The sequence below is a fragment of the Rattus rattus genome, chromosome 1 (genome assembly GCF_011064425.1).
Source record: "Rattus rattus isolate New Zealand chromosome 1, Rrattus_CSIRO_v1, whole genome shotgun sequence".
In the NCBI taxonomy this organism is placed as follows: domain Eukaryota; kingdom Metazoa; phylum Chordata; class Mammalia; order Rodentia; family Muridae; genus Rattus; species Rattus rattus.
In genome coordinates, this window is record NC_046154.1 from 240,297,166 (window position 1) to 240,314,904 (window position 17,739).

At 42.7% G+C, this 17,739-nt stretch overlaps 1 protein-coding gene across 2 annotated transcripts in view; it reads right to left on the reverse strand.

The window, feature by feature from the left end:
* The window catches only part of Kcnq3 (potassium voltage-gated channel subfamily Q member 3), a 293,223-nt gene that overhangs the window by 160,499 nt on the left and 114,985 nt on the right, over nt 1-17,739 (reverse strand). The window lies entirely within an intron of this gene.

The following is a 17,739-nucleotide window of genomic DNA, read 5'->3' on the forward strand; positions in this document are numbered from 1 at the left end:
TAGGCACTGTCTGTCAGTAGTGGCTGATAGGGCTTACCCTCCAGCTCATTATCCCATCTCATAACCATTAATCCTATCACTGATTGCACCATTTTCATACATAAAGACTCATACACAACCCATAGTGCCATCTCTCTAAAATGATCACATGCAGATAAGACAATGTATAGGGTTACTCATGCTAAAAGCATCTGGCCAAAGAACTTCAAGTGAGGCTAAAATGCATTTCACACTCAGTTCTTAGCAAAAGGAAAGATGTTCCCATTGCATTTCTGCCTACTAAAGAATGTAGAATGCACCCATTCTCTACTTTATAAGGGACATTTCAGAGCTAGTACTGCTCACTGCATTCACATACAATTCCAATGTAGACCCTGGAATCCTATCCAGAGAACAGTCAGTGGGTGTACAGGTAGTGGTAAGGATTGTATAGTCAGAGATACATCACGGAGGGTGGGCTGATCCCAGAAAACATGTATTAGTCAACAAACACATATCTTCAAGGAATGTATTGTCCCCATGGTGCATAAGCCTCCACAGAGACCTTGAAGTCAGCTGTCCTTGCAGCTGTGGAGAAACAGAGCAAAGGTAAAGGCATTCAGGCTAGCTGAGGTCAGGGTAGTAATTGATGTGTGGAGGCCCGTGTCTGTCACATACAAAATTCCTCATTTATACTGCTCTGATGATTTGGAGGTTGATTCTATGCTAGAAGGCTGTGCTTAGAAGATTGACAGTATAGAAATGAGCTTTGCAAAAACACTCACCAGCAGTGAAACCTCATAAAATTCATGTCAGAATCTTAGCCGAATATCTTTTAAAATCAATCCAAAGCAGTGAAGATGGAGACAGTCTTGTGGATATGGAGAGATGAGCTGGGTAAAGGGAAGCTTTGAGTGGTGATGCCTAGAGAGCCAGGGGGTTAAAGAAACTTAACTTCTATAATGTCTCTTCCTTTCCAATTTACTAAAGACCTCTGCTATGCTGAGCAGGGTGCAGTGGGCACCCTTTTATAGCTCCCATAAACTTTAATTCTTCTATTATCTAGAAGAAAGCATAGCACAATAGCTAGGAGGTCATGGGTATAGAAAGGGCATCAAGATCCCACAACCAATGCAAAGACAGAAGCAATAATAAGCCCCAAGTCCTGCTCATAGTCTTGCCCGTGTAGGTGTGGAGAACTGCATGCCCTCTGAGGGACCTAAAATGAAGGGACTTGTGGTGCTTACCCAGAGGTTGCTGGCTAGCTACATAGGGCGCAGCAGTCTGTAGGATAGCTTTTCCACCTGTGAGCTGCTCACTTCTGTGTTATTGATGTTAGGCTTTATTGGTGGAAAGCCCAGAATCATCCTGAGTGTCACCGGCTAGCCCAGCATTCTTAGTTGAGGTCACAGGAGTATACAAAGTATTTGCCAACAAATGACCTTTCCTGTTGAGAGGATATTGACACAGAAAATCGAGTTGCTCCTGGCAGTCGGCAGCCATGGAGGGAGCTGATTCTGGAGGAAGCATGACTCAGGACAAAAGAGAACAGTTGCAACCTAATAGAAAAGAAAGCTGTCCGGCTTTTCCATGAGCCTTCCCTTCTCGAGGCTTATTATTGGAGCAGGGAGAGTAGAAAGATCTGCTGAACCAAGAGAACCTCTTTGGGGGCCAGGAGAGACACCATGGGGCCCAACTGCAGGGTGAGCCCAGTACATAATCAGCACCACAGTAAAAGCTCCTCTTCCAATGTTATAAAGGCCTTGTAACAGGATGGGAGACAGCAAACTTGAGGGACCTGGGCTCAAGACCTGGTCATACCATTAATCAGTCATTTGGCTTGGGTTAGGTTCCTTTTGTGAATCTCATGTGACTCCTGTAAATAAAGCAAAGGTCAGACCAAACCCTGAACACGGCTTCTACAGATATAAAAAGATGAGGTTTGTAAAGCAACAAAAATAACCATCTATGACGTAAGTCACCTTTCAAGTCTTCTCCTTCATTCACCAACTCAATGTTTCATCCATGGATAGCAGGATTCAAAACTAGGCAACCCAGAAGATCCTCCTGTCGTCCCAAAAATCCAAACAAAGTGAGTTTGTTCTGTTTTGAATCCAGAAAATGGACGATGTAATTTGTTGCCACAGATCCCAAAATGCCTGGGCTGCCTGCTGGTTGGGGGCTCTGCCTCCTCGGCATGGCCAGGTTCAGAGGCAGCTCCTGCACTGAGTTTCAAAAACCCAGACCCATAGCAGCATTGGATCAGTCTGAATCCTTAAGCCAGGGCAGGGAGGGAAGAGAAGAGGAATTGGGAAGATACTAGACCAGCAAAGTCTTCTCTTTTCTCCTCAGTGTTACACAAACTGCTCAGCCCTAGGAGGGAAACTAACTCCCTCTTCCTCACAGCTTGGGAGTCTGTCTGGACCTAAACCCTGGCTTCAAAGTATTAGGATGCTGCCAAAGTCAAACCCAGCCCTGTCTCTCTTTCTTCCTTTTCCCTTTCTTTTCTCTCTTATAAACAATGGAATAGGGAAAGGGGTGTGTGGCTGAGTGAGTAAAAGTGTTTCCCACATAAGGATGGAGACCTGAGTTCCAATAACCAGTCACCACATAAAAAAGTTATTAAAAATCTAGGCATGGTTTCACACATAACTGTTACCTCAATGCCAATACAAGGCAAGCTATATAGTGAGTGGGCAAAGACAGGAGGATCACTGGGCTTGCTGGCTGCCAGTGTAGATCCATCTTCAGTGAGAGACCACAGGTCAAGAGAATTAGGTAGAGAGTGGTACAGCAGGACATCTGCCTCCAGCTTTCCCAACTGTATTCGTCAATGCACATGTAATTATACACACATGCATCACACACACCAATAGCAACCAAACCAACTCTTAGAATCAATTTTGAGCATTGAAAAAAGTTTCCTTCATTGAGGAGCTACATGCAATGTGCCAGGACCTAAATCAGATGCTGTCCTCCAATAAAGCAGCCACAAGCCATATTTCGTTATCTGAATTTAAATTAATTATACCTCATTTCATGGCTCAATCATCATGAGTAGCTGATGGCAGCCATATTGGATAGTGTAGAAACGGGGCATTCCTACCAAACAAGAAACTTCCACTACACAGCTCTGTCTAAGAGGAAAACAATGAGGAGAGGGAAAGTGCTGCCAGTCAAAGCATCAAACACAGAGGGGAAAGTCTTCTTTTCCAGAGCTTGGTATTTATGTCTAAGAAACCCCAGACAAAAATCACTGGTACAATTCAAAGGAGGGGGCACCCCTGGAAGGCAGCACACTTGGTCTGTTTCAACTACAAAGTAAGAAATGTTATAGCTCTTCTTGAGCCGAACCAAATTCTCTTCATCTCAAGTGCTTCAATGCTAAGATCTTCTTCTCATCCTCCTTTCCTTCTCCTAGACCTCCTGTGTTTTCTTCTCCTACACGTTCTCTTTTTCTTAAGTGTTGTACCAAGGGGTTCACAGTTTTTTTTTCTTTTTTTCACTGCATCCCCAGGCTTTCTATTTTGGTTCACAGGCTTGTATGTATGTTTCTTGGGGTCCTTTTGTCTGAATGCTTTTTCCTCATTCCTAGCATGGAAATCTGACAAATTAATGAATGAATTAACACAAATAAATTCATAAATAAATGTACAGAACTATAAATTTAATTGGGTACAGTGGCCCATTCCATTGTGGGCATAATGCAGGCTTCTTTGTTGTGAATTATTAACCATAAAGGTTGGGGAGCTTGAGGCTCTGTGTCAGCCATTTGGTCTCGATCTCTAACCTTACAAACCTATGAGAAAGGGACAGTTGGAGTTTTCTAATCTCTGATCACTTCAGGGAATACTTGTGCAATGGCCTGAGGCACGTATGAGGTTTTTCTTAGTCAAAATGGCTATCATGGGTCATGGTTCCTAATGAGTTTATATGTAGAGAAACTCTGACACTTCCACATAACTTCCTTTTCTTTTCATTCCTGCTCTTTCTATATCAATCCCATTCATGCTGTTGAAGCCAAACTCTACTAGTCAACCCCATCAGTAATGTTCCGTTTCCTTCCAGTGCTGATTCGTCATCACTTCTTCCCCAATTCAGTCTTTCATCTATCATTACTCACTCTGATAGCTGGTTTAATGATCAATTTTTGCACATTACAGAATCACCTGATTCTCAGTGAGAGATTTTATAGATGGCAGTGGCCTGTGGCATATCTGTGGAGGATTACTTGACTACATCAATTGAGTTGAAAGGACCTGCCTATTGTGTGTGGCACTAATCCCTAGGCAAAAGATATTTAACTGTATAAAAATAGGAAAAGCGAGCATAAGCATGCACACATTAATTCATTACCCTCTGATCACGATTGTGTATGCAATATGACTAGTTGCAGCAAGTTCCTGATTTCTTGGCTCCCCTCATGGAAGACTATAACAGAATTGTATGTCAAATAAACCCTTTCTCCATAAAGTTGTTTCTGTCAAAGAATTTTATTGCAGCAATAGGAAAAGAAAGTAATATACTAGTCATCCATAAATTCAAATGGACAAGACTTTAGCATCTTTTCAACCCACTCTGTTCATGTTATGGACCCTAGATCTCATGCTCTCATATCCCTTGACTCTATAGTTCACAATTTAATTAGTTTCAAACATTGATATAATTCCACTTATCATTCATGATAAAACCTAACCTCATCCCCATCTCTTGACACAGTTTTGAAGGACCACTGTCCCTGTTGTCATTACAGAAAGCACTAATGAATTTCTAAGATTTTCTCCTTTTTCAGTCTTGTACCAGAAAGGAGATGGGTGAACAGAACAATGCTGGCCAGTGGGCAGCCCTCAGGCAGAACCAGCGCTTGATGTATTTGGTCAACAAGGCATTTTAAAACTTAAGGAAGTACACATCAAGTCCTTGTCTTGTGACAAACAAGGTCTGATTATACTATGCCCCTCCCAACTGGTATAAGTTAGGAATAGCAGTTGCTTTCTGTAAGGAAACTCGAGTTTGCCAGTCCCTTGCAAACCTGGTTTTTCACTATTCTCTTCCTTTTATGTTCAGTCTTATTTTATTATTCCCAAGTGCCCCATGGGTGTTTGTGTTTGTTTCTGCCAGACCACAAATTCCAAAATCAGAAAAGCTTTTTTCCTTCTTCATGATCATTTTACAATGAAAGTAGTAAAATAGCTCTTAATGTACAGACATAAATAATCTGAACATGACTAAATGACTTGAGCATGGATTGTATCTAATTTTTCTCATGAGCTAGGACCTTATCTCCTCATCATATCCAACTCCATTACAAAATTTTGTCACATTGGACTCTTCAACTATTTTGGAAACAATCTAACTCTGTAGCCCAGGCTGGCCTGAAACTCAGAATGTTGCAAAGGATGGCATTGAATTTATAACAATACTCTACATTTGTGAGATCTCAAATGATCCCAAGGTCCATCTCAGGTACTTTAGCTCCAAGGTCTCCTCTCCTCACGTGACTCCTGTCCTGAGCTTCCGACTTCCCATGTTTGTTACACCCACAGGCTTTCCACTGTGGGTCACAATCTTGTGTATGTCTCATGTGGCCATTTTGTCTAGAAGCTTTCTTCATTCCTATTGTGGAAATGTGATGAATGAATAAATGATTAAAAATAAACAAGTGAATAAACAAGTCCATCCAAGATCAGGTTTCATCCTTGTGTGCTGGATTACAGGTATGCAGCCATGAGCAGGTACTGTTCCAGTCAACAGGCATCACAGATACTTATGCAAGGTAAATGGAGCGAGCACTGCAGACTTTATCTTCAAGCTGACCCCTCTGCATGAGCATGCTCAGCCTACAGCAGTGCACACTGGGTGTCCATCCAAGCCTGCTGATATGGCAACACGATCATGCCTTAGACTACTCTGCTTTCCATTGCAGATACCCTTCTCACCCTGTGTGATTATGTTCAATGGAGGTGATGGCTCCCTTCATGTCAGTTCATCAGTGATCTAATCCCCATATCATTTACTTACTCTTTTTATGCACCAGACTTTTTAAAAGAGTGCTCAGTACTCCATATTCTGGAAACAACATCACACTAAATGCCTTATACGTGTGTGTTTAGAATTTCACATTGCAATTTGCACAATCCATATCCTTAGCACCAAGCTGGGGGGATGTACCCAGAAAAGCTTTCTATCTGTCTATCAACTTGGGCTGTACTAGTAGACCCATAGCTGGCACAGGTGGAAAAGTTGGAAGAGGCTCTCTATTACTTTTCTCATTGCTGTGACAAAAGCAAGTTAGGAAAGGAAGGGTTTATTTGGGCTCATGGTTTAAGAGTGTAGGAAGACATGGTAATGGGAGAGTGAAGTGGCTGGACATGTTCGAGCCCCAAAGAAAGGTGAATGGTAGTTCTTGCTAGAATTTCCATTTACCCTGAACCCCCCTCCAGTGGGATGGTGTTGGCCATATTCAGGGTGATTCCTCCTAAACCTCTATGGATATGCTCTCATAGATACACCCAGTGCAGTCTCCTACATGATTTCAAATCAAGCCAAGATGGCAATGAAGTTAACTGCCATAGGAAATAGCCCAAAGCTCTAGTTGGCCTCATCAAGGCCATGTTTAGATCAAGGCACCCTGAATTGGCAAGGCAGTTAGGATCAAAGCGTGACTTGTACAGGAAGTTCCTAAAAAGTAAATAACTCTTAAAACTAGATATTCTTAAAATTGATAGTCTTAAAACTAGAGGCGACTTCCCAGAATAGGTGCCACCTGGTGTCCTGGATGCCTTTGCTTGTAGATATCTCAGCCTCCACAGTGTTCTGGCCCTGGTCTCACATTTTCTTTTCTATCCAGCAATAAAAGGCATATCTGTGTTCAATCTTCTCAACAAGAAGACAGGAAATGAAATGAGAATTTCAGCCAAGCTATTTCTTTCCACAGTCTGAAGATTGTTGCTGACCAGGGAAAGATATATTGTGAAGTCACACAAATTCATTGCGTTTACATGAGACTTTTGTCACTCAATATTGACCCATGCAGACAGGTACTCTGGCAGGCAGTCCAAGGTTCTATGGGACCATGATTTAAATAAGGTAGCCCCACTCACTACAAAAACCAATCTGGTTTAGTAACATCAGGAATAGTTATGTGATTATAATTGTGATAAACCTGGCAAAGAAAAAAGTCCTACATAGCATGATGGTCCATTGAAGTAAGAGACCATTGGAAGTGGATCCTCTCTTGACACTTTCCAGATAAGAGATTGTTATACATTTATCCTGCCATTCAGTGACTCTGAAATGCAAGAGGTATGGCATGCAGTGGGAAAATGAGCTCATTAGTACAGAACATGGCACATAAGAGCCCACTAAATAGCTTGTACCAACAGTAACAAAGATAGTGATGGTAACAGAGTGGAGGGAATGCTGAGGGTGTTGGATCGGTAATAATTGTAATGGAATGTGACAATAGAGTTGGGATGTTTTGTTGCTGATGGTGGTTATGATGGTGATAAAATGGTAGTGATGGTAATGATGGTGATGGTGGTAACAGTCATGGAGATTCAGACTATAATGATAACAATGATGGTAATGATAATGGACATGATGTTGACTGTAATGATGATGGTGGTGATAATGGTGTTGCTGCTGTTATTGATGTTGTTGTTGCTGCTTTTGCTGCTGCTGCTGTCGCTTCTGGATGATGATAATGGTTTTGACTAAGGATGACAAGAACAGTGATGCATATATCAGGCTGTGATCATAGCTAGTCCTACTATCCCCATCACAAAGGATCCACGAGTTGCCTCTGCCAGTGAGTTGGGAAACCTAAGCCACGTTTTATGATCTCTGATCCCCAAAAAAAATGGAAGCGTAGCATTTCTACACTGGCATCTCCAACTGCATTTCTTGTGGCCTCTGTTCATGTAAGTGTCACCTCACTGAGAAAATGCCAGACTCTTTAAGTTGAACCGGAGCCTAGATAGGTGGAGGCGGGAACATTTGCAAAGGTCATGATGACTCAGGCATCTTCTGAGAAGTCTTGGGTAACGAGAGATCGTGATATATTGTCAGCAGGAGCAAAGACTAGAGCCCTCTCTGTTTCTCAATACTGCAGCTACAGTTTGCCTCACCACCTCTTTAACTTGCTTTGCAAGCCAAATAATAGTACTTCATTGAGATCTAAATATCAACAGCAACTAACATTCAACTTCAAATCCTTTCAGCCTCCTCTTCCACGTCTGTCTAGACAAGTCTCAAGGAGGCCCAGGCTAGAAGGCAAACTTGTACCAAGAAGCCACAGGTCTCTGATAAGCCTACAGAGGATCCAAGAATCCTTTCTGGAAGCTGACAGTTCCAAGTAGAGCTTTTTGAGTGGGACGGGAGAAAAGCATAAAGCTGCCTAAGGTAATGTGGGAGATGCCACACTGCCACACTGTTTATCCATGATTGAATTGAGCCCATTTGGGCAGAAGCTCTGAGTTCTATTTTCTCCATCCATTGCTCTGCACTGACTGGTACACTTATAAGATATCTGTCCAGAACCTGTAAATGACAAAACCTGTGAATTGAGTGTTAGACAGATCCAGTTTGCTCCCAGACACCGTGATTCTCAGTAGAAAACTATCCTGCACAGAGAAGCTATGAAGAAACAAACCTGGGTTCTAGTAACTTGCTACCAACAAATAGTGAGATCCTGCCAGGTTCCTGCTTTGCTTTCATTCATCAAGAGTTTCAGGAGCTCAGTAATCCCCTTTCCTTGACAACCTGTCCCACAGTGCAACAGAGCAAAACTGTTCTTGTTTATTCTCCCCTTTACCCTTAGGACAGCTGATGCCCCGATGATGCCGGGAATCTAAGCACAAACATGGTTCTATTCCCTTAGCAAATGTGGAAGGGGCATGGAAGGTTAAAAACAACCAGTTAAAAAAGAAAATAGCAAACACTGACAAATGCAATGAGGAAAAGGGCAGGCCAAATGGAGCAAAGAACAGTTGAAGCCCCATTTACTTAAGTGGTCAAGCCAAAAACAGTCCTAATGAGAAGGAATGATTCACGGTGAGGCTGCAGAGGCTTCATGAGAGTTATCCTGGAAAAAGGATTAAAGACAACATCCTTAATTTAGATGAGAGAAACAGACCTTGTTGTAACTCTAGGGAAGGGAAGGGCTTGACAGTTCTCTGGGCCCATGTTACACTTCTATATTTCATTTTACATTAAAATAATATTCTATGAGGGCAACTCTAGGATGTACCAGAGACCTGGGATGGGGGGCGCTCTAGGCAGTCTATGAGAGTGACTCTTGCTGAGACTTCTAGCAGTGTTCCCCGTGGAACCTGAAACGGCCACCTTCTGCAGCTAGGCAGGATTCCAAGTAGAGGGATAAGGACACCAACCCATCTATAAAACCTTTGACCCAAGATTTGTTCTGCCTTCAAAAAGTGCAGGGACAAAGATGGGACAGAGACTGAGGAAATGGCCAGCCCATGACTGGCTCAATTTCAGACACATTCCATGTGCAAGAACGAATTCCTGACACTAGTAATGAAACTCTGCTGTGCTTGTAGATAGGAATCTAGCATAACTGTCCTCTGAGAGGCTCTGCCTAGCAGCTGGTGAGCATAGATACACAGACCCACAGCCAAACAGTAGACAGAGCTTGGGAAGTCTTGTGGAAGACTTAGGGGAAGGATTGAGGAACCAGGAGGGAATAGGAACTCCACAAGAAGACCAACAGAATCAACTAACCTGGACCCTTAGGGGTTCCCAGAGACTGAACCACCAACCAAAGAGCCCTGAACCTAGCCACTCCCTCATCTGCACCTATGTAGCAGAAGTGAAGCTTGATCTTCCTGCAGGCCCCCCAACACCTGGAGTGCGGGCTTACCCTGACTCTGGTGCCTGCTTGTGCATCCTGTTCTTCTAACTGGGCTGTATTGTTTAGTCTCAGAGGATTTGCAGTAACTTGAGGTGCTAGGGTAGGTTGGGACCTAGGACAATCTGCTCCTTTACAGACATGAAAGAGTGGCAGGGGAGGGTACAGAATGGGGAGATAGGGGATTGGGGATAGTCTGTATAAGAGTGGTACTGGGAGGAGAGAGGAGAGCTGCAAACTGGATATAAAGTGGATGAATTAATGAATAAATAAATAAATGGAAAAATAATATATTATAAAGATTGTTCCTATAATTTAACTATTCACACCTAGAGGAAAGTGAATAGCTAAGCAGGAAGCAGTGCTGGGTAGATGAAGAAACTGGGCCTGAACTTTTCTGATGGGGAAAATCAGCACCTTCAGAGGTGGCTACTTAGCACTTAAGGTTTCTCTGTGTAAATTTACACCAGAGGTTTTCTAATTTGCATAAAAGCTGTTAGAAATAAATGTTTTATGAGTGTAATGAATAGTATTTGCATGAGAATCTGGCAGGCCCTACTGCCTAGAGTGGCCCTGCTGTGTAGAGAATCCAGAGAACTTTCTGTGATTAGGCAGAAGTTCTGGGTTTTGTCCTGCTCTTGACCTGTGTTTGAATCAACTGGGAATCACATTTGGTTAATGGCTAACTTATTGCAAACTAAACCTGATCCAATTTCCCTGCCTTGCAGTGGCCCTGCCTTCCTATCGGACCCCACAGAACGTAAGTCTTGGTTTAAATATCATCATGTCCACCTCAAATTACCCTCTCATGACATTAAAGTCTGTCAAGTAGCTTGTCATAATGTTCATTCATTTCTTAGCTTTATAAATGTATGACATGTTTACAGAATTTAATCTTAGTTTTGCTTTCATGTCATTTGCTAACATTTCATTTGTTATGCAGGACATGGAAACAAGATGAATAACATATCCATTCTATCTCCATGTCTGACCCAGTGCTAGCTACAAAAAACCATTGGTGTTATACGTAGCTTGTAGCTGAGTAGTAAAAGACATGTGAAGTATGAGTGAAGCCTTGGATTTATTCTCTAGCTCGTACACACACACACACACACACACACACACACACACACACACCCCTATCCAACCCTCCCAACCACAACCCCCACTCATTCACAAGCTATCAATGTCACTGAAAGAATCCAATATTTATAGAAAAGCTAGGTTGAGCTAAGCCCATTTTCAATAGCCATGGTGCATAAGGAACTGAGTGGGACCATCAGCACATAGCAGTTCAGTACAAAAACCTAGACTGACGAAGTCAGAAGGAGCTCAACCAAGCCCCTAATGTTAGGATATCCTGATGCACAGAAGAGGGAATTAGCGAATCAGTGACTGAGGTGGGACCTGTGTCTAACAGGAAGAGAAAGGAACAGAGAAGAAAGCCTGCCAGCATTGAGGACATCATGGTCACAGGGATGCCCCTGTCTCTTCAACGCAGCATCTCATATGAGTTTTCCTGGGTCAAGAACCTAACAAGGATGTTAGCAGATACAACACAAGCACAGGTCGCTGTGATGGTTACATGAGAAGCTGCCTTAGTGGGTACAGCTGTCCAGCCCATCATGTTCTTGAGGAAGTGACTTAGCTAAAGGAATGACAGATCCAGCCACAAGATGGCGCAAGGAAATGACAACTTCAAATGGGTTATTTTCCCTCTGTTGATTTTATTTTTCATTTTGGTGGACCCGGTGTTATTTTAACATTGTTACAGCAGAGAGATGGGTGACTCATGTGTCTTGATTTGCATAACCGATCACATGGCCTTTTGGATGGTTCCGGGGTGAATTCTAGTGAGGAGTCTTTTCCTTTTGGGGGAGTTTTAGTTCTATCTGTGCTAGTCCCAACTCTTCAATCCCACCCAGTTCTACCATTGGCTTGAAGACTGATAGATGCTATTTGGGTGCCCAAGGTAGGAGAATTATGATGAGTATAAAGTTTAGACACAGCACTAAATGGACACAGAGAAAAGAAATAAGAGAGGAGGAGACAGGAGGGAGGACATTCAGCAGGACTAAAGGATTACCAGAGGAGTCAGGTACTGTTTATCTCCCCAGGTTTTGACAGGAATATATGTTTGGACTTGGGGAGCACTGGGGTGTATGCTTACTATGCATTAGAAGCATCCATCAGAAAAGTGCTAAGTGTCAGAATCAGAGTGTGGAGGTTAGATAATTCATATTTCAGTCACAGCTCACAAATCACCTAGGGTCTTTTTCTCTCAACTGTAATTTGACTAAGTTGCTTCTGTTTAAAAGCTCTGGTTACTTGTAGCAATAAGATGAGCCCAGATATAAAAAAGAAGAGTGCTCTTATGAGACAAGGGGCGGGGGTGCTAGAGACTCATTAGAGTTAACATTGTCCACATTTGTTTAGTATTTCCTCAACTCCCTTTGACCTCTGACAATTTCTGCTCTGTTTCCCTCCACTGTACCAGGCTCAGCTGACCAGAAGAGGTTTTGGATACCATAATCTCTGAGATGCGAAGGCTCTGATTCCTCTACTGCCGAGCTCATGCCAAGATCTCATCAAACCTCTAATACACAAAAGTGGGAAAATGTGAAGAATATTTACAGGAAAAGCTTCTGGCTTCCATGTTCTCTCCCAAGACAGAATTCACAAGAACTCTCTTTCCATGTTCAGGGCCTCCCCTTCCTGTAGGTAAACTTACATAAATAAAACTCAAATGTATTGGACGGTAAAACATTCCAGTTATAGTCCCCTGTGCTGAGAGCAATCGCCAGAGAAAGCAAACCAGCTGTAACATGCAGTTGTATCGCAGTGATGGTTTTTAGCACCAGGCTTCTAGACAACCTGGCATTCCTTCTCAGGGCTATGGAATCACTAACTCCAGACGACTTGTGTTCTTGGAGCAACACAAATCCTGTTCCTGTAGACAATGCCCAAGAGGCCCTGCCTTGTCTTCTCAGACTCCATATTTATACATCTAAATGAGCTTCTTCTACTTTTAGTGGCCATATTCTTCTTCGAAGAAATCTCAAAAGCCTGCAAGCAGCTTTGTCCTACTCTGGACCAAGAGATATTCTGCCTTGAAGACCCAAGATCTCACCCTCTGAAGGCTCAGTGAATACCTCAACTTTCCTTGAGTCTAGCTCTCTCGCTAATGCCTTTACCAGTCAGGTCTCTGCTCACTGCTATTCTCAAAGATCAGCCACTGGCCTACAGACGGTTTAAGTGCTGGGGTCCATGTTCCTGCAGCTTCCAAGTGAACTCATCTTCCCACTGTCCATAGAGTTCTTATCAGAACATACTCTAGTGGGCAATGAGGAAGAGCAGAGCTTCTAAAACAGTCATCCAGGGAGCTTAAGGCTTGAGAAAGACACAAATGCACCCTCCTCTGTATGTTACTTAATGAAGAGCAAGTCTATTTCAGGAAATGCCATACCACATCTCTGAAAACAGACTGAGGTCAGGACGTGGAATGATACCTTTCTCCTTAGGTGAAGAGCTGTGCGCTTCGAATGTATAAAGTACTGTTATTAAAAACCCCTCAGGCTATTTGTTACTCAGTAGTGAGCCATGGCCTCACTTTGATGAGAGCTTTTCTTTTTTCTAGTAAAGACTGGAATGCCCAACCCAGCCTCCTAAAGTACTTCCTTCATAACCACAATGGCCTGCTGTGGCAAGAGCATCTTCCCACATCCCTCCTGAGTTAACCTGCCCAGAACAGGCTATGATCTTGATACAGCCAATCAACACCCTGCCCCTCTGTCACAGTGATGGAGACAAGGACTGGCATGAGACCAGGAATTGACCAATCACAGCCATTGTCTCAGAATCTGCAATAAAAGTTTAATCATGAAAACCCAGAGAAATAGCTTGTGAATCACGAGCTTCCACAACTGCATGTTGTGGCTGTGGAAAAACTAATGGGGTGAAAGTTGGAAGCCGGAAGGATATAGAAGAGAGTGGGAGAAGCACTTTGGTCCAAAATTAGTATCCCATAGCCTGGGTTATGAGTCACAGATTTTCTTGTGCTTAGACTTGTCTGTGAAGATGCTGTCACTTGAGACCAGGTCTAGGCTCCACGGATGTGCATTCACTTGCCAATCATGCTTAGTTATCTGGGCCTTGAAACAGCTTTGGGAAACCTCAAAGATCCCACATGTACTTGTATTCTTCTTCAGGGTGGTTGAAAGGAGCCAAGAGAAACAAGTGTATCTTTGTGCCAGCAGGTCAGAGAGACAGGGCTCTGGGGGTAGCAGCTGTGGCTAGAAACAACACATTTACATAGGAGGGCAACAGCTTGGGCTGTGATCCCTCTCAGTCTTACCGCTGTTACTGGTAAGCTGGAGGGGACCACTGGATGGAGCACTGATCTCATGAGCACATCAGCTGATGCCTGGCACAGCTAGAGAATACAGGAGTGTGAGCCCCTCCCTACTCAGAACACAGTGAGAGACAGGTTTCTGTTCTCCCCATAGCTTAGCATCAAAGATAAATGTCTGTGCACATTAAAAGCACTGTTTCCATAGGGTAAATGTGCCAAAAGAACTTGCCTGGGGCAGCAGCTTGCACTGAATCTAGCCTTACCTCTTATAAATTGGAGTTTATCAAACAAACCCACAAACCCCTTTAACTTTCAAACACTGCTATTTTCTGGGTAAGTGGTATAATAATTGCTTTAAAAATTGCAACATGCCAAAGACTTCAGTTTATTGGCCTTATTTAGTATTTATCACAGAAGCACAGACAAGGTAAATGGCTTCCCTGATGAACACCAAGAAAGTGGTAGGATCAGGATTAAGTTCTGGTTCTAGGGCCTGCATCTTAACTACTATAGTGAGAAATAAAATGGGCATGAATGATATATATGTACATATAACGAAGAATATATATATATATATGCAGATATCCACTGTATAAATGCATGTCTATTTACATGCACATAAGCACACACATATACACATACATATATGTGTACGCTATGTGAGATCTGCACACATTCACAACACATATTTTTGTCCTATTGAATGTACTGATACATAGAATACACAGTACCATGGCTCATTTCACTGCTGTCTTAGCCCCATTCACCAGCCCTTCCTACAACCTAGGCAGCTTTGGCTCCAGGCATACACTTTAGCTCTGAGCTTTCCTGATGGGGAAATTGGCGCATAGACTGTAAGGAGAGTCCACGAGGTCACACAAGACAGTGCACTTCCCCTCAGGTATACCTTGTATCTGGCAGCCCAGGATTGGCTTCTAAGATTTTTCTTTTATCTCTCTCCTCTGATTGACATCTCTTAGGGAGAGTTCTCAGGTATCCTAATAGAGGAGATGCTTTTGGGGGAAGGCCACCCTGATTCTATCTCAGGGCTCCCTAATTGTAAGCTTTGGGTCATTGTGTTAAGTCTGGGAGGTCACATTTTCTACTTCTATAAGATGGAGAAGAAAGTTTTGGTGGAACAAGGGTTTGGAGATCACTGTCCTTTTGAAATTTAGAATTAGATAGTTCTCTGTCCTGGAGAGTTGTTCTGCATATAGGGTATTGATAAAAGCAACATTACTGTCCTTTTTTTAATGGATATTTTATTTATTTGCATTTCAAATGTTATCCTGTTTCTCGGTTTCCCCCCCAGAAACCCCCATCACATGCTCCCTGCCCCTGCTTCTATGAGGGTGCTTGCACACGAACTCTGTCCCTCGCAAAGGCAGCAAGCACTTTTAACTGCTGAATCATCTCTCCAGCCTCAGGATAATGCTTTAAGGCAGAAAAATGGACATTACAATATCCGAGGACCCAATTATACCTCTCTTGGGCATATACCCAAAAGATGCTACAACATATAACAAAGACACATGCTCCACTGTGTTCATAGCAGCCTTATTTATAATAGCCAGAAACTGGAAAGAACCCATATGATCTTCAACAGAGGAATAGATTCAAAAAACATGGTACATCTACACAATGGAGTACTACTCAGTCATCAAAAACAACGACTTCATGAAATTCATAGGCAAATGGAATGAATTAGAAAATATCATCCTGAGTGAGGTTACTCAATCACAGAAAAACACACTTGATATGCACTCATTGATAAGTGGATATTAGCCAAAAAGCTCAAATTACCCAAGATGCAATCTACAGACCACAGGAAGCTCAAGAAGAAGGATGACCAAAATGTAGATGCTCCTACTCCTTCTTAAAAGAGGGAAAAATATTCATAGGAGGGGATATGGAAGCAAAGTTTAGAGTAGCGACTCAAGGAATGGCCATTCAGAGCCTGACACACATGTGGCCCATATATATACAGCCACCAAAACTAGATAAGATTGATGAAACTAAAAAATGCATGCTGAAAGGGACCGGATATAGATCTCACCTGAGAGACACATCCAGAGCATGTCCAATATAGAGGTCAATGCTAGCAGCAAACCACCAAACTGAGAATAGGACCCCCTTTGGGGGAATTTGAGGAAGTGTTGAAAGAGTTGAAGGAGCTTGCAACCCCCTAAGAACAACAATGCCAACCAACCAGAGCTTCCAGGGACTAAACCACTACCGAAAGACTATACATGGACTGACCCAGGGCTCCAACTGCATATGTAGCAGAGAATAGCCTTGTTCGGGCACCAGTGCAAGGAAAATCCCTTGGTCTTGCCAAGGTTGGACCACCAGTGCAGGTGAATAAGGGGGAGGGCAATAAGGGGGATGTATAGAGGGAATACTCATATGGGGGTGGAGGGGAAGGAATAGGGGGCTTATGGATAGGAATCCGAGAAGGGGAATAACCTTTGAAATGTAAGTAAAGAAATAAATAATAAAAATTTTTTTAAAAAGGACCACATATTCATGTATCTCCCTAGTTTGGGTATCTAGGTTATCTGAACATGAGACCTGCCAGTTAGACTCTGGGCTTCCATGGAGTTGGCTGGATATGTGCTCAATTTGTAGGCTTCTCTTTCTTTTATGAATGGCCTATATTCTAGATTGAAAAAAGCAAAGAAGGCCATTGGCTTTGAAGAAAGACCTGGTTCCAGATGTACCAAGCTGATAGTTACATGAGCCATCTGACTGCTGTATTGTTTCTTAACTGCTGTAAGATACATGTTGAAGACTGTGATTAATTCTTCTCTCAAAACTCCAATGTCTGACTCTTAGTAGATGCTAAATTAATACTCATTGAATTGGTTGTGTTCATTGTTGTGCCAGAAATGGGATGGTTTGTCTGAGAGGAAGTGAGTTCCTCATTAAAAGATATTTATAAAACAAAACAGAAAAGAACAGAGGAGATGGCCAGATGACAGAAATGTTACAGAGGCAATTTAAGTCTGAGTTTTATATTGGATTAGATGTCCTTTAAAACATGTGCAAGCCTTGAGCTTTCAGAGTCCTGTAGCTTATGAAAGAATAAAGCATTATGAATGATAACAATTAAAGAACTTGGAATTCTGGGAATTGAGTCACTTTCCCTATGAGGTCCAGGAACATCTTGAAAATCATCCTTTTTAAATGAGCCAAAGAATACCATGTTGTTCCTCCGATCAGACCATCTGGCGTGAGATTCACTTGACTTAAAACAAAAATAACACCCACTTGATTCTTTATCTGTCTTAGTTTGGGCTTTCCCCAAAGTAGAGTCTAAGCAAAGGGCACAAGGGGTTCACCTGGGAGGGGATACAAGATGCAGGGGTGTGAAAACTGGTAGGGGGTGCAAGCAGATAAGAGAGGCAGAGTGGGGATGTGTAGGTAAAAGACCTAATGTCCCCCAAGACCACTGGAGTTGTTTACAGAACCTTCTAGAAGTAGCTCTATAAAGGAACAGCAGTCTACTCTAGGGTCATTTGCTTCTTTGCATAAGTCA